Raw genomic sequence first — 25,131 nt, 5'->3', positions numbered from 1 at the left:
TATGATTTGATATTTTATAAAGTCTCAATTACTAGAAACATTAAAAACATCACACTAAACATTTCGTGAAATTCACGGGCCACGAAACTAGTTAATATTTATTTACTTGCGTAAATATTAAGCATGCAGATAAGCAACTTCAGCCAATGGACATCAAAGGTATCATGATTGGTTTAGCAGAAGCACTACAAGTAGTACACCAAAATGGAAGCGCGCAATTGGGTAGGCTACGACGTGTGCTCCTACAAAGGAGTTTATTGTGCACCCTCGCTCGACGACCCGACCGTCATCACCATGGCAGGTATTGACCTTAACCTCGCCTCCCTCTCGGGCACAATCCCTGAGGAAGTCGGCTCGTTGTTAACTGACTTAGCCTTCCCTGAGGAAGTCGGCTCGTTGTTAACTGACTTAGCCTTACTTCATCTGAACTCGAACCACTTTTTAGGGCCTATACCCCACACTTTTACTAAACTAAAACTTTTATTTGAACTTGATATAAGTAATAACAAGTTTTGTGGGGAGTTTCCTTCTGTGTTATTCAACCTCACTTCCATCAAATTCCTCGACGTTCGATTTAACCATTTTGATGGTGCAATTCCACCCGAAGTTTTCAAGTTAAAACTCGATGCCTTATTTCTAAATAACAATAATTTCACGTCTTATTCTCCCGGAAGTGTCGGAAATTCCCATGTATCCGTAATGGTAATGGGAAATAACAATCTTAATCGTTGTTTTCCGCCAAAAATTTCGAGAATGAGGAAAACATTGGACGAAGTTATTCTCACAAATTGTGGATTAACAGGGTGCGTGTTTGCCCAAGCCCCAAAGATATAGGGAAATTGTCAAAAGCAACCGTTTTGGACGTAAGTTTTAACGATCTTACGGATACACTACCTGAAAGTATTGGAAATATGAAACTACTAGTTTTAAACCCGTGCAAAATTGCACGGGTTTGTATTTAGGACGGTATGAATGTTTTTTGATGAATATTTTATTTTTACAATTCTATTGTAATTATCTAATAGTTCTATATCAATGATCTACATGTTTAATGTAGATCAGTGATCTAACTGGAAATGAACATTCTCCACGTAAATGGGATGCGTTAAAATCACAACTACCGGGTGAATGTTCATTTCCAATTACAGACGGATTAACATCAGTAAGAGTTTTACCATATTCGGCACATAGATCTCACACTAAGCGCTCAACAACATCGTACTATCTAGTTTTAAAAATTATTTAAGTTATTTAATTTATTCACATTGTTTGTAATAATTAATTTCATTAATTTCTGTAATATATTCTCATTATATGTAATTCATTCCCGTAATTAAATGTAATTTATTCTCGTAATTATGTAATTTTATTATTAATTATGTAATTTTATTATTAATTATGTAATTCATTCCGATTATATGTAATTTATTCATTTATTCCAATTTGTAATTCATTCCGATTATATGCTATTAATTTCATTTATTCCGATTGTATGTAATTATTTCATAAATTTTTTTTAAGACGAAAATTGTCGCATGGTTGTATTGGCAAACGATTTGAAAAATAAATTCTTTGCACACCAACGGGACCCACCATAACCTGAATTTCCAAAAAAAAAAAAAGTTGTACAAATGACGTGGCGCATTCTCCATTCAGCATTGTCTTCTGAATTAATAAAGATAAGATTGGAAGAACTTGACGTTGGTACAATTGAAATTTATGGGGCTGATTTACACATAATTCATAAGTTATGAGAGTAATTTGCTACATCCCGTAAATAGAAGACATCCTTAAAACTCAAATATTAACCCAAAATCTTTTTAAGTCTCTCAAGTATTGTCTTAGAGAGTTCGTAAGAATTAAGATTTGTATCATTATCTCTATAATATGATATAAAAAATTATGAGGATGATGTTTTAATTATTATAATATGTATTTTCTATATCATATTCAGTGATGTTTATAATTTTTATATAAAAACTTTTACATTTCATTTGCAAAAGTATCGTTAAAAAAATAATGAAAATTATTTAATTAGATTAATGATAAAAAAATGCTATCATTAGAATATAGATTTCTTATCATTTGCACATATTTTAATGGATTATTTCATAGGAATAATCCATCCTATAGGTGGCCTGCATAAATTACTCCATCCTATCAGTTATTCCAATTAAATCTGTCCTATACAACGCACCTTCCCATAGCAGTCTAAAGTAACCGGCTACCTGCTCATAAGGTCACACTTAAAAATAAAAAATCTAAAACTGATAAAAAAATATTAAATTCTAAAATTAACAAAAAAAACTCTCTCTCTCACTTCCGTGTCCTACTTCTCTCGGCTCACTTCCTCTTTATCCCACCCAACAAACTCAATTCCTCAGTTCCGATCACCACCCAATTCCTCATTTTCGATCAATCATTATCTCTCCCAATCCCATCCTAACACCACCCAACGCTGCCGCCGCCATAGAAACAACCGTCGAATTTATAACCTCCGTGAGTATTACTTTTCCAGGGAAAATGGATCGAAGATGTAGTTGTTTCGGCGGTTTCTAATGAAGCTTGGCATTAACGACATTATTGTTAGTTGATTTTGGGAGTTACTTTGTTTTGATGAAGTTTGATATGATTACTCTAGCACTGAAAATTAATTCAATGAAATATGCTATGATTGCTTATGATTTGAGATGAGGAAATAAGCACACAACAACATCCCCACCACCAGTGCTATTTGACGACAAAAACTACTATAATTGGACGGCGACGCAGGTAAGGCACGACTAAGAAGATACATAGAAAAGTTGGTATTTGAATGGTGGAATTTTTGCTTTGTGGGTAGAAAATGGTCTTTGATTGTTAATTAAATGTATATTTGATCTTATTGTATGGTTCATTCTTTAAAATTAAATGTTATCCGCTGAAAATTAGACAGAGGATGACGATACTGGTGGTGAGCGGTAATGGTGTTGAAGGTGTTATGGGAGGCTGAGGTGGTGAGCGATAGTGAAGAAGGTTTTTACGGTGGGTTGTGTGTGACAGTAAGGGTGCTTATTATGATGTAGGGGTGGTGACTGGTGAGTATGGCGGTGTGGATAGTGGTGGAGGTGTGTTTTTTACGGAAAAAAAGGATGAAAGGGATAAATTTGAGGGTTAAATAAAAGGGAAGAAAAGGTTACCTGATACAACAGGTCAAAAAATTGAGTGAGTTTGGTAACAGGAAGGGGGTGGGATAGGAGGGATTAAATTATAATTACTCATAGGATGGAGTAATTTATGCAGGTCACCTATACGATGGATTATTCCTATGAAATAATCCTATTTTAATTATGATAAAAAAAAAAGAAAAAAAAACGTATGAACATAGTATAATATTAGTCGGGTTGGATGTCGAACTAGGTGCGAAAAAAATGGTGTACTTCTTACTTCTTAGATGTTATTTGTCCCACATTAATAATTTAGGTGTTGTTAATATATAATGTATAAATAGTAAAATTGTTCTGCATCATAAAATTACCATAAGATGGTTAAAAAAAATTATGAAAATAAAATAATTAGATTCATGGTAAAAAAAATATTATTATTGGAGTATAGATTTCATATTATTTGCATATATTAAAGATGATATACTTCTTAAAGGTCGTTTGGTTCGAAATGAAGGAATGGAATGGAGCGGAGTATGATATCATAGATGTATGAGATTCCAACTCGATTCCATCTTATTTGGTTATATTTAAATAAGTAAGGAGAATGAATGAATTTTATTGAAGGGGAGAAGGTGGGTGTGAGTTTCCAAGGGGTTGAGATGGAGTTAGAATCTATTAAGTATCTAACTCCTCCAATATCACCCAGCCAAACACTCGGATAGATTTAATCCATTCAATTCCATTACAAACTAGCCAACCAGACACCCATTAGTATGTTATATATCTCACATTGAAGTATTGAACGTATAAATAATAAAATTGTCCATATCAAAAGATTATCAAAAGGTGGGGTGAACCTATGATTATAAATAGAAGACATCCTTTGAACTTAGATTTCGATCCAAAATCTTTTGAGTCTCTCAAATATTATCTTAGAGAGTTCTTAAGAGTTTATATCATTATCTCCATAATAGGATACTCCCTCTTATAGTCTTATTCACTATTTTCTTCCCTATTTCCTTAAACGGATTATTCGGGTTTTCTTCCCCTTTCTTATTTTGGAAACTTTTTCTATTATTTTATTCATTCCTCTCTCCTATCACCAAACCCCAACCAACTCTTTTACCCATATCTTAGAGAGTACTTTTTCTCCTACAGCATTTTCCCTCCTAGAAGGCAAATTAAAATCTCTCCACAATAGGCAAAATTTGGGAGGAAATTGTATCCAAACTGCTGGAATATGTGTCCTCCGACAATAATGCGATCACAACTGTCGATCATGATGATCACATGTTTAAATCTCATTTTAAGAATACATGTGGGATGTAATATTTTACAATCAACTGGTCCACACATATCGGTAATGATTGGCTGACTAGAGTTTGACATTACTGTCGTGCGACGGTGGTGATCAGTTGATCCCCTTAGGTCATACCTATAGGGAAATACCCTTAATTGATTACTTAATTAATCGTATGTCGATACGAGTTAATTAAATTGCTTAAAATTGACGGATGATTTGTGAGTGAGATTAACGTGTCTTATTATAATTCGATTAAATTAGATACGGTCTAAGTAATCGAATTATTTTATTACTTAGATAAAATTTTTGTTTATGAAACAAATTGAAATTGAATGAATAATTTATTATAAATACAGGACGTTGTAATTTATAAATTTGATAAACCGTTTTGGTACAAGTAATTACGAATTACTAGTCGATTTTTGTAAATGACATATTTTATGAGTATGTTGATTTTTAATATTTTAAAAATACATTACAATTTCATAAGTCAAGTAACATGTCACATATGTTACAATTGACAAATGACAAAATAAAATGGACCTTCCATTTTATGTCATATGTGCCGAAAATGGAGGGAGTATAAGGTTCAAATTGTGTTAATTATTTTCTAAGTGGAAAACAAAATGATGACATACTTATTTGTAGCCATGCAAGTCTATTTTCTTGGGAAGAAAATGAGCACCATGCATTGGCTCACCTCACCCTCCCCACCGGTTTTCAAAAGGGAAATATAGAGGGTTTTTCCTCTAATTTTTCATTCACTACTTCACAATATATTTCTAGTGTAAGAAATATTAATTCTCTCTAACCTTGTGAAAACTTAGAGAAAAAAAAAATCCTCATAAATCTTTCCTCTCTTGGCCGAAAATCACAAGAGAGAACAAAATTTATTTTGTGTCAAATTTTAAGTAAGACTTGTATTATTTCTAGTACAAAATAATATTAGTTATTAGGGGTTTTTCCTTGGGTATTTACTTTTGGGAGAGGTTCTATTTTGGACCTTTTGTTCATCCATTATTAGGAAAGCTCAAGAACTAACAAGAGGGAGATCTTGTTGGTGCCCTAATTTCCGAAACCTCAATGTAAGATTGATGATTTCTTCTTTTATCTTGCTTTAGTTTGCATGCATAAGATCTTCCATTTATTTTATGACTAAATAAATTTGAACATATATGAATATGTAAATTAATGAGATTAATGTATTCTAACAAGTGGTATCAGAGCCTTAGGTTGTTTGCATGCAAATCGGTTTATAGTTTTTCCGAGTTATAAGATTAACATACAAAACTAATTAATTTGGATTTATGAAGATAAACCTAAAAATAACCTTGCATGTTAAAAGTTTCTGTTCCTAAGTCATTTTTAGAACATTTTGGTTTATTTATGGATTTTATTGTTCATTTTATATAATATTGGCATTAAAATGTGATTTTTATGATAAAAATGTCATTTTCGGACGAAAAATAGCTAAACTTCGAATTTTTTAGTGGTTTTTGGATATATTTTCTCATATATTATCTACTGATGACCTGTAAATGTTCATGATAAAATGAGTTGTTTTGCTCGAAATATGGATTTTTCAAGTTAAAATCGTATTTAAATGGGTAAATAGGTTAATATGAGTTATATTTCGAATCTGGTCATGGAAATTTAGTATGTTGTCGAATGCAATTTTACAAGATGTGTGTAAAATATTTGGCTATAATGAAGTCTTTATGCATGATTTATGAATTTTTGATGAAAAACTCACATAAATAGTGACTATAATTAGTAATAATGCTAAAACATACTTCACGACTAAAGGAAAAACGTCATATGTTGCATTTTATCATATATTTCAGATCTAAAAGTGAAAAGTTGATGAAAATAATTTTTCTCATATTTTTATGGTCATAATTGTTAAAAACGATAAACCGCAATATTGTTTTTCTCGATAAATTTTCGAAATTTTTAACCTAAGTTTTGAACATTATGAGTGTCATGGTATTTTTTCCAGAATGTTCATGAGTTTAAATTTCAAATTTCGAAATTATTTGAAATTTTTATAATTTAATTTGAAGTTTATAGCATAATCTTGTATTTTTGGGTCCATTTATGAACAATATTAAGAAATCAAGGTTAATTATTGTCAAAATGTTAGTGGAGACTAATTTTGAGTCCTAAGATGGTTAGGGTAATTAACTTGTACATAAATATGAATTTATGTAATTATTGTGATTTTAACAAGTTAAATCACGCAAATCCGTAAAAACCGATAAATATACGATATTGGCTCTTTAAAGGCGATTTAGCATAAAATCTAGCATGTTCATACATATTATAATGCTGCATTTTATTTATGATTGTCATATTTTAATTTTATGTAATTTTTGAATTATGTAATTTTACTTAGTATGGCCTTAGTTTTAATTGGTATTACCCGAAATGTATGGGAATATCGATTCGGTTGTAATTATTGTGATCTCGCATCATCTTTTTGTAATTTAATAGATTTATTTTTATTTTTTTATTTGAATTACAAATGTATAATAGGAAATTATGTAATTCATTTTGTAATTTAATTATTCCGGAGTTCCTTGAAGACGGTGCCATTCGAGAAGGCGATCCATCAAAGAAAGTGTTGCCTTGAAATGCGTGCCAAGACCGAAGTTCAAGGGACCAAAGGAGTTGGTTTCCGAATTTGTAATAGTTTATTAGATTTACTATTTTAGGAAGGTCATACTAGGATTTTATTTTTATGTTTTGCATTTTATTTATATGTTGCATGCATCACTAAATCGCCATAACTAAACATGCATTTTAATCGAGTTTATCGACCGTGTCAATTACAATTATCGTAGTTCACCGCTTTAGTTCACTTAAAACGTGATAGATAATAAATTGACATGACCTCTCGCTAAAATAAACAATTGAGACTTAGCCTTACCAAAAAGTAGAAACCATGAAAACCTATTTCGTGAGGGAGTGCGCTCGGCCACACCGGGGTACAAACCTTGTTATGTAGGGGAAGTGGGTGATAAATGTCTATCCACCGAATTCATGTTGATAAGGGATGAATCGGCTACACCGTGCCCAAGTTGATGTGGATTTGGATCATGGACACATTTATTCGAAATTTGGGTTGAACTCAACAAAAGTATTCTCGACCCTTGCCGGATGTGTTTTGGGCTAAAGATAAATATTAATGTAATTTTATCGACCAAGAGTTCTAAAAGTAGAATTGATTAAAGAGTTAATCCACCGAGTTATATTGATAAGGGATGAATCGGCTACACCGTGCTCAAGTTAATATGAATTTGGGTCTTGGAATCATTTATCAAGTTGGGTAGAGGTCACTAGATAAATGCAATAAAACTTGTTTAAATTAATATTTACGAGTATTATTATTTTGAAAACGACAAGTGTTTTATTCCTTCTATTTTGTTTTGTAGACGAATTTTATTTCTCATTACAATGGCCGCACCAAACACCAACGCCACCACTCTCACTAATGTTTCATGGCTCCGATCCTTCATGGATCGTTGTAAACTTGAAAAGAATGGGTCAAATTTCTCCGATTGGGATGCCCAACTTAAATTAGCCGCCCAAGGTGACGACAAGCTTCGTTACCTCATTGAGGCCTCTCCACCCGAACCTAATGCTAGGTCGAGTGCCGCCACTAGGGAAGCATATGAGACTTACCACAAAGAGTCCGCCGCTATGAAAAATGTGTTGATTTTTGCAATGGAGGCGGATCTCCAAAGGAGAGCCTTTAAAATGGGCACCGCTTATGAAATCTATTCCAAACTTGTGACAATGTTCTCACAAGCACCAAGGATCGTCCAATATGAGGCGGCCTCGGCATTCTTTGATCTCGATTTCAAGGAGGGCCAAAAGGTTAGCCCTCATGTGCTCAAATTGTTGGAGCTAGTCGAGACATTGAAAATTCAAAAGGTTGAAATCCCCAAAGAGCTCATTGTTGATAGGATTCTTCACTCCTTATCCAAGTCAAAGCATATGTACAATTCCGGGTGAATTTCAATATGCAAGACAAGGACGTGTCTCTTGAAGAGTTGCACAAGTTACTTGTGCAAGCCGAAAGAGACATGAGGCTAAATGTTAACCCATCTAAGGATGTGCTTAATATAAGCACTAAGAGCAAGGGGAAGTTCAAGAAGAATGGGAAAAAGGGTAAGAGGCAAGCTCCCATGTCCACCAAGGCTAAGACTTTTGAAGCTAGCACTTCCAAAACCAAGAAGGGTCCTCTTGATAAATGCCATTATTGTAATGGTGTTGGACATTGGAAGAGGAATTGTTCCAAGTATCTTGGTGACATCAAAGCTGGAAAGATCACTCCAGTAGGTAAATGACTATCCTTTCTTTTATGTTTCTAATTCAACTATGGTATTTTGATACAAAGTTGTGATAATGTATCCCCTTTTTATTGTAAATAGGGCCTCCTCCAAGCAAAGACAAGGGAAAAGAGAAGCAAGCTTGAGAAATCATGAAGGAGCTAGGAGTAGCTACCAATGAAGCTTGGCTTTTATTATTGTCTTTATTTTAATGTTAAGAATTTTAGAACTATTTTGATTTCCGTGTTCGACATGGAAATGTGTGATCCTTTTAAACAATGGTTGTATTTTGGATTATGGTGACTTGGCTTGCAACCCAAGTCACCCCTTTTATCGTATTTGTTTGTTCTAAAAATTCGTCTTTATATGCTTGCACATAGAAACATATGATCATCTACTTAAAGTGATCCAATAGACAATTATAATGATGGGATTCATTATATGTCCACAAGCTTGAGGCTTGTGTATGATCAATTATAAAGTGATGTTGAGTTGATGAACTCTTCTAAAGGAATGTCGATTAACAAGTACACTCATCAAATCTAAAATCTATTAGTCAATCTATGAGATAATCCTCCTTCTACTTCAAAATCATTACTTGTGTCTCATAAGCTATCTTTGAATATCTAGTGTATTTATTCTAAAGATAGAGTGGGAGAAAAATGAAGACACAAAGAATACAAAGGATAATTTGTATGAGATCTACGAAAGAAAGAATGGTATGTATACCTAAATAGATAGTATACATAAATAGATGAGATCTATGGTCTCGAATAGATGAGATCTACATGACAAAAGAGACCAAGTAAAGTAATCAAAAGAATATGTTCTTAAGATAACTACACGAGGAGACCAAAAGAAAGTTTTGATAGAAAATGACTAAAGAAGATAAGAAAATGAGTAAAGAAAAGTCCCAACAAGAGATTTGGCTAGTCTATGACCTACATATAAATAAGAGTTTCCATTTTGATATTTACTTAAGAGCCTAAATGAAACAAAGTTGCATCCTTGAATATAAATGAGATTTATGATTAAAAGTTGCAAAGAAAGATATGCCGATATCTACAAAAGCTAAGTTAATTGTTAACCACGCTAGTGTCATTACTTAACCTCATTATGAAAATGAAATGGTTAAACCTCCTTCCGAAAAGGGTATTTTGAGAAGGACGTGTATTAAATGGGATTTCACTTTTAAATAATGACATTGCTACGCATCATTATAAAAAAATGAATGAGTTAGAGATTAAAATCTCTTTCCATAAGTTTAAGATTGAAACCTTTTCAAAATAGGTATTTTGAAAAGATATGTTGGGAACATATATGGTTTTAATCTTAATAACTTGGCAAAGCAAAATGTATTTCAATTCTTGAAATGTTTCGATTGAGTAGTCAGCTACGAAACATGTGGAATTGAGTGGGAGTTTGAAATTATCATGTGAAGACATGAAATTTAGTGGGAGCCATCATCTTGTAAAATTTATAACTCATTACTCATTGAGAATGACGAGCTAGTACTATCTTTCACAAAGAAGTTGTAATACTACGGTTTTATGAGTCTCTGGGTACTCTATCGAGTGGGCCTTACTCTGTCGAGTAAGGGTGTTTTGGTTTTTAAAACAGTGTTCTGCCTGTAGGGTACTCGATCGAGTAGCCTGGGCACTCGATCGAGTAAGCGGCACTCGATCGAGTACGTTAGCTGCTCGATCGAGTAGCTCGGTTTACGGGTAATGTTTTGTCGGGTTTTGTTAATAATGCGAATAGGTATATAAAGCTTTCCGTCATCAACACTAAACACTTTTATCAAACCTAATTACTTCAAAAGAGATTTCAACCTACGTACTTCGCATCTTTCGCATTATTGACAAATCCCGGAGCTTGAGAGGTCGGAATTCATCATCCTTTACATTTTTGTGATCCTTGCGTCGAGGGTAAGATCTACGTACCAATTGTGGGAAATAATCTGTATACTTCCCTTTAACATGAAGGATTATAACGATATAATAAAGATGATCTATGGTCATAAAATAAAATACATAAGCATAAGTAAAAGGATTTAGAATTAACCTCGGGTCCTTGCAAAATTGGCCAAAGAACAATATCAAAATTGATATTCACCTATTAGTTGCACCCAAGACGATCTAAGATATACCCTTTGATTATGCTAGAAATCAATCTAAAATTTTTATGTAAATTTTAGTGTCTTTGTGTTCTTGTGATGAGAAAGATGAGGCAAGGTCAGAAAAAGAATTTGGTTAGAAATAATTCTCCCCTTTTCTCTTATATAGACCGAAATCCGAAATCAATTAGGAAAGATTTACATCTCCTAATTTCGGCCAACTTAGACCGAAATAAAGAATAGAATTTTCTTTATTTTTGGTCTTTCCAAAAATATATAAAGTGTGTTAAATTGTCATCTAGTGAGGATCGAACCCGTGACCTCTTGGTATGTGTACCCTCACTATTACCACTATGACACATTCAACTTGTTGATTATTAAATACAACTGATTATATTTAACCATGAATTAACAGATTAATTCTTTCAAACTAACCTTATATATATTTAATTAAATATAACTTTTTATATTTAATTTACGAATTGACAGTTAATTCGTCTAATCTTAATATTATTTAATTTTCATTAAATAATTATCTCATCAACACATTGACTAACTTTTTAGTCATTTTGGGCATCAATGTAATTATATTTCTATAACCACATTTCTCAAATACGTCCTATAGGTGTGACCTTTAGGGACCAGTTGATCACCGCCATCTGTATGATAATAACGTCAAACTTTCTAGCAAGCCAACCGTTATTAGGTAAACGTTAATCAACTGATTAAATATACAAAGTATACCCTTGTGAACCTGTAAGAGATTTACAAATGTTATCACACTAATTTGTGGAGGACACCAGCTCCAACAAACTCCCACTTGTCCTCACAAGTGTATGTGCGATAACCGATTCTCATATCCTTTAAAATTTCTCCCACTCAATGTAAAACAATTTGCAAATCCGAATTCACAAAGGTCGTATTTTACAAGTGATCTGTATCAAGAGTGGTTTCCCCGACTAGAGAGTAACTTAACTGATAAACGAATCAACATTCGAGCATGGCCATGCATTTCAATTACAACTCCTCGAGTGGCCCCGAGAAATAACTATACATGATAAGGGTTGGATATTTTCCTCAACTCGAATCCTACAGACGTAAGCACAGTATGAAATGACCCAGAAAAAATCTACTTAGCCCCGATTCACGGTGACACCGTGAGAAAGAAACCAAAGTCACCCAAAAGCGCCTTAATCTCAAGAAAAATCGATAGTCAAAAGAATCGACTCTAGGAACACAATGGATGTCCTATCCACGACCTGGCACCGAATGTTATAAAACATTTAGGACTCCATTACGTTGTCACAAAAAGTTGTCCTACGAGGTATCATCATAATCTCGTATCTGTGATCGATCAGTCAACCGTTTGACTTATGGCTCGTTGAACCCACCATCAATCGACTGCACAATATAATAGCCGGAGTTATCATCTCACATTGGCGATTACGGACAAAACAAATATAATGTAATTCAGTTCACTTTGTGGCGTTCAATGTTGTCAGTACAATCCACATGAAAAACAAAATATTATATATAAAACGATTAAGTTATAAATAGTATATGAAAAAGATAATCTATCAAATCCATAATCAAGTACTACAACTTTGGAACATGTTTAATTCCCATGGAATTAACATGCCCTACATGCTTATCATAATTCAACGATTCAAAGTAGTAGAATCGCTACAACACACTAAGAGTGAAGACGAACCGGATCGAGATCCGTTTGGAAGCTAGCATCTGCGTAACCGGTTGCGCATAGCTTAGTATCTCCTCCATAAGTCAATACCCAATCCTTAGTCCTCCGTAGGTACCTGGATTCTTTTGGTACCGACTCGTCATACTCAATGCATGCCACGTCTAGACGTGTGCATATCATGACATACATGATTGATCCTATAGCTGATGCATAAGGAACACGATTCATGCGTTCAACCCCTTCAGGCGTCGTGGGTGACTGAGACTTGCTCAACTGCATCCCACACGTCATTGGAAGGTTCCCCTTCTTGGAGTTGGTCATGCTGAACCTCTCAAGAACCTTATCCAAATAAGACTCCTGACTAAGTGATAACGTCCGTCGTGATTTATCTCGGTAGATACGGATTCCCAAAATGCGCTGTGCCTCATCCAGATCTTTCATCTGGAAATGGTTCTTCAACCATCCTTTAACCGAATATAGGAGAGGAATGTCATTCCCAATCAAGAGTATGTCATCGACATACAATATCAAGAATACAATCTTGCTCCCACTCGACTTGATATATAAGCATGGTTCTTCGACCGATCGAGTGAAACCATACTCTTTTATCACTTGGTCGAAACGATGATTCCAACTCCGAGAAGCTTGCTTAAGTCCATAAATGGAACGCTTAAGCTTGCATACTTTCTTAGGATGTTTAGGATCTATGAAACCTTCGGGTTGCACCATGTACAACTCTTCCTCCAAATAACCGTTTAAGAAGGCGGTTTTCACATCCATTTGCCAAATCTCATAATCATGAAATGCGACAATCGCTAAGATTATCCAAATGGAACGTAGCATGACTACAGGTGCAAAAATCTCATCATAATGCAATCCTTGCACTTGAGTGAAACCTTTTGCCACAAGTCGTGCCTTATAGATATCTGGGTTGCGCGTCTCTGAGAATGCTTTATTTTGTAAAGCCATTTGCCTTTGTAGAGGTTTTACCTTATTAGGTAAATCAACTAGATCCCATACGTTATTCTCATACATGGAGTCCATCTCGGATTGCATGGCTTCAAGCCATAGCTTTGAGTCGGAACAGGCCATAGCACCTTTATAGGCTGCGGGTTCATTACTTTCTAGAAGTAAAACGTCATTCTCCTCGATCATACCAATGTATCTGTCAGGAGGATGAGAGTCTCTACCCGACCTCCTAGGTTCCTCAGGAATATTTACCGTATCATCAGTTGGAGGTACAGCTTCCTCCATCTGTTCCTCGGTTGTTGGTTCTGGAATCTCCGACAGCTCGAAGGTTCTATTACTCGACTTGTTCTCGAGAAATTCTTTCTCTAAGAACGTCGCACTAGCCGCAACAAATACTCGATGTTCGGTAGGCGAATAGAAGTAATGACCAAATGTTCCTTTTGGATAACCTATAAAGTATGTCTTGACAGATCGCGGGCCGAGCTTATCCTCGTGTCTCCACTTGACATAAGCCTCGCAGCCCCAAACCCGAATAAAGGACAAGTTAGGTACCGTTCCCTTCCACATTTCATATGGAGTCTTGTCGATGACTTTAGACGGACTTCGGTTAAGTATAAGAGCAGCTGACAAAAGAGCATAACCCCATAATGAATCAGGCACTACAGTGTGACTCATCATGGATCGAACCATATCAAGTAAGGTTCGATTTCTCCGTTCGGACACACCATTCAATTGAGGTGTTCCAGGTGGAGTTAACTGTAGAGCAATTCCACAGTCTTTGAGGTGTTGATCAAACTCATTTGAAAGATACTCGCCACCCCGATCTGAACGAAGGGCTTTAATCTTTCTACCCAGTTGGTTCTGCACCCTGTTCTGGTATTCCTTGATTTTCTCAAAGAACTCACTTTTATGCTTCATTAAGTAGACATATCAGTATCTAGTCAAATCGTCCGTGAAAGTGATAAAATATCTATAGCCATCTCTAGCGGTAATTGACATAGGTCCACACACGTCCGTATGTATGAGTCCTAATAGGTCACTAGCGCGCATTCCAACACCTTTGAAGGAAATTCGAGTCATCTTGCCAATGAGACATGATTCACACGTACCATATGTAGAAAATCCGAATGAGGGAATAGTCCCATTATCGACGAGTTTCTTTACGCGTTTCTCATTTATGTGTCCCATTCGACAATGCCATAGATAGGTTTGATCTTTGTCACCAACCTTTTGTTTCTTATTATTCATGTGTAATATTTCAGTGGTTTGATCTAAGATATAAATTCCATTCATGGAAACTGCTTTGCCATAAATCATTTCATTAAAAGAGAAAATACAACTATTATCCTTTATTGAAAATGCAAAACCGTCTTTAGCAAGTACGGAAACAGAAAAAATATTCTTAGATAAACTGGGTACATAGTAACAGTTATTTAAAGATAACTCAAAACCACTAGGGAGTTGGATTACATATGTTCCCTTCGAGGCAGCAGCAACTCGTGCTCCATTCCCGACTCGCAGGTCCACATCACCTTTTTCGAGAGGTATGATGTTCTTTAGGCCCTGCAAATTATTACACAGATGAGAACCACAACCAGTATCTAGTACCCAAGTTCCGAAACTTGCATGGTTAATCTCAATCATATGAATATAAGATGACATACCAACAGGAACGACGCGGCCTGCCTTGATGTCCTCAAGGTAGACGGGACAGTTCCTCCTCCAATGTCCAGTCTTGTGACAATGGTGGCATTCTATGTCACCGCCCTTGCTCTTTGTCTTGCCCTGTGAGCCACTAGTCTCACCAGACGCACTCTTACCGTTTCCTGGCTTCTTAAACTTTGGCTTACCTACAGCTAGGTCGCCATGAGCCTTGCCCTTACCTTTACTCTTGTTGTGAATCGTGAGAACATCCTGCTTTATGCTCCCACTCAATTTCATATCCTTATCGGTCTGTACGAGAAGGGAGTGTAGCTCATGAGGACTCTTTTTCAAGTCATTCATGTAGTAGTTCGCCCTGAAAAGGGCAAAACCATCGTGAAGAGAATGAAGCATTCGGTCAATGACAATGCTCTCACCGATTTTACAATTCGGTGACTCGACTTCTCGACATTCTCAATCATGTGAAGAATGTGTGGGCTAACCGGTTGGCCCTTCTGGAGTTTCGCATCAAAGAAGCGACAGGTATGCTCATATGTAACGATTCTCGGTGCCTTTGAGAACTCGTTAGTGAGCGTGGTGAAAATCTTGTTTGCACCTTGGGCAATGAAGCGTCTCTGCAAATTGGTTTCCATTGCAAAGATGAGTACGTTCTTTATCGCACCCGCTTCCATAACGAAGTCACTATACTCGAATGACTCGTCGGCTCCTGCATTTGGGCCTGGGTTGACCGGTATTGGCTCAGTTAAATACTTGAGCTTACCATCAGCAGTGGCAGCATTCCGTAGTGCCGCCTCCCAGTCCGCAAAATTTGACCCATCATTCTTCAGTCGAGTGGACTGATTCATTTGGTCCATAAACATTTTTAGCCAGGACGAACGATCTAGTGTGGCACTAGGCATTGGGATTGCGTTATTTCCAGCCATTTGTTGTAACAGTATTATTGATAATAAGCGTGTTCTACACTGCGAAAGAAGAATAAAATAATAAGCATGCATCGTTTTAATTTTAAGTCTAATGAACTTATGTCATAACGCGAAGACTCAAAAACATTTATACAATTGACCTCCCTCAAGAATTATATAAATGACTCCAAGACTCAAGTATCTGTAAATTGATAAGCTAACCTTTTAGCTAATTCTACCGTTAGAATTCTTGGTCGATAAATTTCTGTAAATTCTATCTATAGTCCATCATAATCACGAGAAACTCTTCGGACTATGATGTTGAGATAAACTAAGTCAACACAACTACTTACCCAACGTAGAAGGGGTCATATTAGGCCTACCGACGAAGAAGGGATTCATAGATGTTTGCCCTTATAAAGACTAATCTCAATTTCCGTTTTAGAGGAAGATCCCATCAACTTTTTAATTCATTTTAAGTGAACTAATATCTAGCATGCGAGAATGATTTAAACTAAGGTGATGACTTAAAGACTGTGACATCTGCATGTCCATGAAAACTAACATACAACCTATATGAGTCAATTTTCATGCATTTTAGTAGTTGGTGGTTTGGTTTTAGGCGGAATATGATGCAATTACTAGCATGTGAATGAAAAGCAATAAAATGAAAAACGTAAAATAAAACAGTAAAAGTCCTAGTGTGGCCTATCCTATCAAAATGAACAAAAATACAAGTTTGGAATCCATCCTTGGACCCGAGAAGCTTGTCTTGATGTTCCATCTTGATCCATGTAGCGGGAGTGAGCTTGAATCTTCATCATTAGTCTTCTTTGAAATTACAATAAATAACTAATAAATAAAATTACATAATTGACCTATTAATTACATTCTAATTTCAAAAACCCAAAACTAAATAAAGGAGATTCGAGATCTCATAATTACATAAAAATTATGTTTCCTTCATTACGAAAACATAATTGACTAAGGCCACACTAAGTATTACATTATACAACTGATTGCAAAAATAAATACGTAAATAAAATTCATTCATTCGATTCATTCAACAAAAATAAAAGCATCAACTAAAATAAATTAAACATACATAATACAATACATAAATTATGTTGATTAATTTATCCAAACCACCTATTTAAATTGAATTAAGTGACAATTCCGCAATTTAATCACATTAATTTCAAACATAATCCATATTAAACTTGTAATATGAATTCTATCCGTCAAAAATTTTAAACTGCTTTAAAATAGCTCGGTATCATTAAATTGTGAACCGATTCACAATAACTAATTGGCCAAAATAAAAAATAAAAAACAAAATCCAATATATTTTTTTTTTTTAAATTGGTCACGGCAAAAAAACGAAATTTTTTTTTTTTTTTTATAAGTTTCAGCTGCACGGCTGAAAAGTTTTAAAAAAAACTTTTTCCTATTCAAATTAGGTAAATAGGAAAAACAAGAAAAACTTTCCTAATCTTTTTCTGATTCGGTAAATCAAAAATACCTAAAAACAGATTTTTTTTTTTTTTTTAGAACACTGTTCACGTGAACAGTACCGAACGAAAAAAAAAACAACGGCAAAAATAAATAAAACAGCCGTCAAAATTAAAACTTGCGGCAAGAATTGCCCTAAAACAAGATTTGATGATCAATTGTTTACCTTTGCAATTAGAACATGATTAGCATATGAAATAATAAACATGATTAATTTATATGCCAAAATTTATATAGCAAAAACAATCTTTTAATCATAAACATGACGATTCCATTTGATTTTAACTTAATCTGCATGAAATCAAAAACTACCAATTCTTCATATGATAATTTTAACTGATTATAAACTATAATATGAAAAATAGAATGGAAGAACTATCATCAAACGGGAAAAAAAACGGCACAACCAAACGGCATAAAAAAATTTTGATCCAAAAATCGAAACCCTAAATTTTTTTCTTCTCGAAAATCTTATCGTTTACATACAAATTTTATGAAAATCATCAAAATTAAAATCGTAGCCAAAGGCTCTGATACCACTTGTGGGAAATAATCTGTATACTTCCCTTTAACATGAAGGATTATAACGATATAATAAAGATGATCTATGGTCATAAAATAAAATACATAAGCATAAGTAAAAGGATTTAGAATTAACCTCGGGTCCTTGCAAAATTGGCCTAAGAACAATATCAAAATTGATATTCACCTATTAGTTGCACCCAAGACGATCTAAGATATACCCTTTGATTATGCTAGAAATCAATCTAAAATTTTTATGTAAATTTTAGTGTCTTTGTGTTCTTGTGATGAGAAAGATGAGGCAAGGTCAGAAAAAGAATTTGGTTAGAAATAATTCTCCCATTTTCTCTTATATAGACCGAAATCCGAAATCAATTAGGAAAGATTTACATCTCCTAATTTCGGCCAACTTAGACCGAAATAAAGAATAGAATTTTCTTTATTTTTGGTCTTTCCAAAAATATATAAAGTGTGTTAAATTGTCATCTAGTGAGGATCGAACCCGTGACCTCTTGGTATGTGTACCCTCACTATTACCACTATGACACATTCAACTTGTTGATTATTAAATACAACTGATTATATTTAACCATGAATTAACAGATTAATTCTTTCAAACTAACCTTATATATATTTAATTAAATATAACTTTTTATATTTAATTTACGAATTGACAGTTAATTCGTCTAATCTTAATATTATTTAATTTTCATTAAATAATTATCTCATCAACACATTGACTAACTTTTTAGTCATTTTGGGCATCAATGTAATTATATTTCTATAACCACATTTCTCAAATACGTCCTATAGGTGTGACCTTTAGGGACCAGTTGATCACCGCCATCTGTATGATAATAACGTCAAACTTTCTAGCAAGCCAACCGTTATTAGGTAAACGTTAATCAACTGATTAAATATACAAAGTATACCCTTGTGAACCTGTAAGAGATTTACAAATGTTATCACACTAATTTGTGGAGGACACCAGTTCCAACACCAATTTTATAGTATTTTATTAAGTTTGTTTAAACCCTAATTTGGGGGTTTGGGGATTTTGTTGTCTTTTATGATTGTTAGTAATTGTATGATCATATGTTAGGAGGAGGATTCGTAGAAGAGGAGTTTTGATAATAGCTGTTGAGGCCGTCTAATTGTATTGCATTCCAGGTAGGGCTTCCGTACTCAGTATTAGTCACATGATGTGTTGGTTGTGTTTTGGTGATTGTTGAATATTATCATACGAGTATTGTGACGGTTGTTGATTTTGATTGTTGATAGTAGTTGTGGTTGATTGTATCTGTCTGTGTTCTTTGGGGTGCGTCCCTGGCTGAGTGGAGTCACTTGCGGGAGTGGCTTCACGCCCATTATTCGCCTTCTGTGGAACCCGTCACAGAAGGGATGTGCACATTAATGGATTTGGGTTTATCGCTCGATGGAGATGAGCGGGGCTTAGGTAGGAACGGCTGCGGTCCCCCACTGGCGGCGAGGAGTAACCTTTTGCGATGGGTACTCTGGCAAGGCTACACACTTTAGTGTGTAGTCAGTATTGTGGAGTTGGTGATGGAGTTCGGAGTGTATCTGTGACGATTGAGCTGTGTTGTGTGTTGTTTGTTGAGTTATGTAAATGGTGTGATTAGTACTGACCCAGTTTAAATGTTTTAAAAACTGTGGTGATCCATTCGGGGGTGGTGAGCAGTTATTGAGCAGGTATGATATGACGCGTATGGGATAGCTGGGATGAGTCATCACGTGGCGTTAGAAGTCTTCATTTGTGTCGACGGTGTTTTATAGCTTTGATAGTTTTAGCAGTAGACCGTCTGAGAATCTTGTATTTCAGTTTAACAGTTTTGGTTTTGATCATGTAATCACTTTAAACTATATTGTTATTGAAATTATGTTTCGTTATTGTCATTTGATTATCATTGCCTCGGGTAACCGAGATGGTAGCACTTCCATGCCTTAAGTGGTCCTGGTAAGGCACTTGGAGTATGGGGGTGTTACATAAGTATTTGAGTTTTTTCAATTCTGGATGAAAATGGACTACGATGAATCCAATCACATCATGGGATGATTGTATAGGCATTGAGATATGCACATCAGATCAACGAGAAACGTAGGTTATTCATATCGATGAAAATGGAATTACCATAAGTAGTCATGGTCATTCATTGAACCTAAGAATGGTTGATCACATGATTAAAAGATTACTAATGTTTCCGCCATTAGAATAATCATGGACATGTCCAATAATGAATCATATGCTTAAGAGCATGATGAGTCATTGGTAAGCCATAGAAGAATCGTCATGAATTCTCGAGAAGAACTAATGAGCTATTCTTGTGTTTGACAGAACACTCTATTATGTGACAAGAAGTTGCACATATTGAAGTTCGAAAACGCGTAAGGATTTATGAAAATCCTAAGCTATTTAAGCTAAAAAGAGAAATAAGAAGTTTGAAAAGATACTTGGTTATAGTAAGAAGTTACTCAAAACTAGTATTTTCAAAAATTTGCTAGGACTTATGAGAAGTGCTAGGCTAATCATCTTGACAATTGTTGCAAGATCCTACAAAACATATACCTAGTACATTATGAGTTGAAAGAACACTTGACCAGTGCAAGTTATATCGTCCACCATAATTCGTTTGTTATGTGATAAACAACAAGAAAGTTCTCTCAAAGTAAAGAACCTGTACCTAGTTTGGGAAACTAGATATGTACTTGGTAAGATTCATGCTATGTGAGACAAACATGAAAATAAAGGAAAATGCAATTCAAGAGTTTGAACACATGGACACATGGTATGTTAAACACATGTTTCGAGTAACTGGTGTTTACACACTTACAATATACATCATAAGGCTGTAATATGGTATTGACTACCCGAATGTGATGTCGACATTTGTCGTTTGAGTTATTATTAACTCACCTTGTACTTTGTTACATCCAAATGGGTTGTAGAGACACTTGAACCCCGTTAAAGTGAACACGGATTAGCATTGTATTCTCCCATAGTCACTTACATGAGGTGACGTCTCGAAGTGACTAGAGTATGATACGATTGATGGAAAGTTCAAGTGTCATGGAGTCATGTGAGATGACTAGTCGATCACATAGGCAGACTGTTAGGAACACTTTGTCGGGCTAATGACCGCTTATAGAGTTCTGGCAAATTTATATAGCCTGGTCGTGACGAGAGCTACTTTAGTATTCTAATGAGTCGATTCTTTTGACTAAAGACTGTTCGCCTAAGGTGGCACAGTTTCAGATTAACTTTGATTTATGTTACTACGACCTTCGTAAATGGGGTCAAATGGGCATATTTTGGGTTATGATGACCGTGGCTAGTCGAAGGGAATAAGTGCGATAGGAATTGTCCACCCCTTGTCAGGGTTATAATAATATCTCAGGGCCACTCGAGGAGTAATGAACTGGAAATGCGTGGCCACGCTCGGAAGGTATCTATGGTAGATAATTCCGGTCAATCAGTTATTCTCCAGATCGAGGAAACCACTCTCGATGTGATCACTTGCAAGTACGACCTGAAAGACACCTTGCATTGAGTGGGAGATAGTAATAGGACAAGAGAATTGGTGACGCACACTTGTCGAGGACAAGTGGGAGATTGTTGGAATATGTGTCCTCCGACAATAATGCGATCACAACTGTCGATCATGATGATCACATGTTTAAATCTCATTTTAAGAATACATGTGGGATGTAATATTTTGATCAATGGTCCACACATATCGGTAATGATTGGCTGACTAGAGTTTGACATTACTGTCGTGCGACGGTGGTGATCAGTTGATCCCCTTAGGTCATACCTATAGGGAAATACCCTTAATTGATTACTTAATTAATCGTATGCCGATACGAGTTAATTAAATTGCTTAAAATTGACGGATGATTTGTGAGTGAGATTAACGTGTCTTATTATAATTCGATTAAATTAGATACGGTCTAAGTAATCGAATTATTTTATTACTTAGATAAAAATTTTGTTTATGAAACAAATTGAAATTGAAATTGAATGAATAATTTATTATAAATACAAGACGTTGTAATTGATAAATTTGATAAACCGTTTTGGTACAAGTAATTACGAATTACTAGTCGATTTTTGTAAATGACATATTTTATGAGTATGTTGATTTTTAATATGTTAAAAATACATTACAATTTCATAAGTCAAGTAACATGTCACATATGTTACAATTGACAAATGACAAAATAAAATGGACCTTCCATTTTATGTCATATGTGCCGAAAATGGAGGGAGTATAAGGTTCAAATTGTGTTAATTATTTTCTAAGTGGAAAACAAAATGATGACATACCTATTTGTAGCCATGCAAGTCTATTTTCTTAGGAAGAAAATGAGCACCATGCATTGGCTCACCTCACCCTCCCCACCGGTTTTCAAAAGGGAAATATAAAGGGTTTTTCCTCTAATTTTTCATTCACTACTTCACAATATATTTCTAGTGTAAGGAATATTAATTCTCTCTAACCTTGTGAAAACTTAGAGAAAAAAAAATCCTCATAAATCTTTCCTCTCTTGGCCGAAAATCACAAGAGAGAACAAAATTTATTTTGTGTCAAATTTTAAGTAAGACTTGTATTATTTCTAGTACAAAATAATATTAGTTATTAGGGGTTTTTCCTTGGGTATTTACTTTTGGGAGAGGTTCTATTTTGGACCTTTTGTTCATCCATTATTAGGAAAGCTCAAGAACTAACAAGAGGGAGATCTTGTTGGTGCCCTAATTTCCGAAACCTCAATATAAGATTGATGATTTCTTCTTTTATCTTGCTTTAGTTTGCATGCATAAGATCTTCCATTTATTTTATGACTAAATAAATTTGAACATATATGAATATGTAAATTAATGAGATTAATGTATTCTAACACAAACAACCACAACCCATTTGCCCTCCTCTTCCCTTACCTTCCTGTCTCTTCCCTCCTTCCCCCTCCCCTCCCTTTCCATATCCAAACACACCCATTGTCTCTTCCTTGAGATCTACCAGGTGAAAATCCATCTTCTTCCATGGTCGTCCCTCTTTTGAATCTGACCGCACCACGAACCTCTGAAACATCTTTGTGTCTCTTTTTGATATCTACACCAGCCGGCGGGACTTAATTTATAATTTAGGGTTACAGATGTAGAGTTGGGGATCTCTCATGTAGTTACTTGTATATGTTTCTCTGGGCTTTTAAGTCAGCATTGGTACAAATATGATCAAAATCTAGACGTGATCAAATAGCCCGACCCAACGGTCAGGCTTACTCCAGGCTGTTTTTTACCGAACATCGACAATCTTTTTAGTAACTATCGACGATTTTTTCATTCTAAAAGACGACTTTACCCTCACTTTATCACTAACTAACCATATTCCTCTCTAATTTAAAAAAAAACCCAAAAAATAACACAACCCACAACACCACCAGCCGCCATCGACCATAAGGAGGTTAGTCACAATTTGTTTTTTTTTTTAAATTAGGTTAGTAATCAAAGGTTAAACATTGAAATTAAGCTGTTTATAATTGTTTGTTTATCTTATTGTTGTTATTAATCGATTATACCAATTTCATTATTTAATTGAATTATAGTTGTAATTAGTTATGTTTTAGGTTGTATAATTTTAATCGAATTAGTTTTAATTAGGTTGTGTCTTTTCTTGTTAAATTTCTTTTAATTAGTTTGTATGTTGTCGATTTCATTGTTGTTTAGAATTGGGGTGGTGTTGTTGGCGAAATAGGGTGGTTTTTGTGTCGATTTGGTTGGTTGTTGCGTGTGGTTGTCGAATTTAAGGAAGGGAAAGAAGCCATGGCCAAACGTTGAACATCAACGTTTAACCATGGAACAAACGTTAATATTCAACGTTTCACCTAAATGTTGATGTTCAACGTTTGGACCACAGTGCAAAGTTGAATATCAAGGTCATGGTCAAACGTTTATCTTCAACTTTTGGCCACGGTCAAACGTTGATATTCAAATTTTGTGCGATGGTTGATTGTTGAGCATCAACTTTTCGTTCATGGTCCGTTCAATTTTTTTTTAACTGTGTTTATTGCTTTTATTTGGGGGTTTTTTATTTTTTTAATCGATGACGGATTGACGGGTATTTTGTAACATTTTTTATTTGTTTAATGCATATGGGAGATTGAAATGATAGAGGAAAGAACATTTTGTTACCCCCAACGCCGTTACCTAAACGGTCTGGCCCCGACCATACCTTTGGCCGGATCCTCACGTCTTCCCAGCGTCGTTTGCGTTGTTTGCAGTCGCGGCCACCGCCACTTAGAGAATCGCCTGACATGGTTATGATGCCTAATCCCGGTCACGTCGCTAGTGGTGATTCGGAGGAGGCGAGGTCACGGGAGTTAACCGGTAGTTTACGGCATGTTGAGAGGAGAAGGATCCGTCAGAAGAACGGTCGGAAGACGAGGATGTAGGTGAATATCGAGTCGTAGGGAACCCGTCTTCCCAGACTGTTACTTGGAGATATTATAGCTTTAAAAAACAAATGAAGACTTTTGAAAACAGAAAAGGGTTTTGCAAATGATTGAAAAACAAAGCTTTAAATGCTGAAAAGATTTGCAAAGTGTTTTACAATGAATGCTTTTAAAAGTCTTGGGAATAAATTATGTCTAAGACTCCTTATTTATAGTGAAGGAATTGACCTAAGGTGGGTACCTTAGATAATTTGATTCATTAATAAATTAAGTAGCCTAAATTGATTGTAAGTATTAAGTGTTGCTTAAGCACACAAAAATCAGAATGATTTAGCTCTTTTCAGGTTTAAAACCCCAATACACTCAACAAGTGACAACTTACCACAAATGGTAAAAAGCACTTGTACTTGACTACTTCAAATTTCAATTTATGTAAAAGTAAGATGCAAAATTAAAGAGGAGTTTAATTGTTCAATTTGAGCTCTTTCATTTCTGAAATTG

General features: G+C 35.0%; 1 pseudogene; it reads left to right on the top strand.

The window, feature by feature from the left end:
- Nucleotides 1–204: 204 nt before the first annotated feature.
- Nucleotides 205–24,630, top strand: LOC141595765 (leucine-rich repeat extensin-like protein 6; annotated as a pseudogene).
- The last annotated feature ends 501 nt before the right edge of the window (nt 24,631–25,131 follow it).

The sequence above is a fragment of the Silene latifolia genome, chromosome 8, assembly GCF_048544455.1.
Source record: "Silene latifolia isolate original U9 population chromosome 8, ASM4854445v1, whole genome shotgun sequence".
NCBI classification, from domain to species: domain Eukaryota; kingdom Viridiplantae; phylum Streptophyta; class Magnoliopsida; order Caryophyllales; family Caryophyllaceae; genus Silene; species Silene latifolia.
The sequence above is the reverse complement of the archived record's forward strand: the minus strand, read 5'-3'. Positions and strand labels throughout refer to the sequence as shown.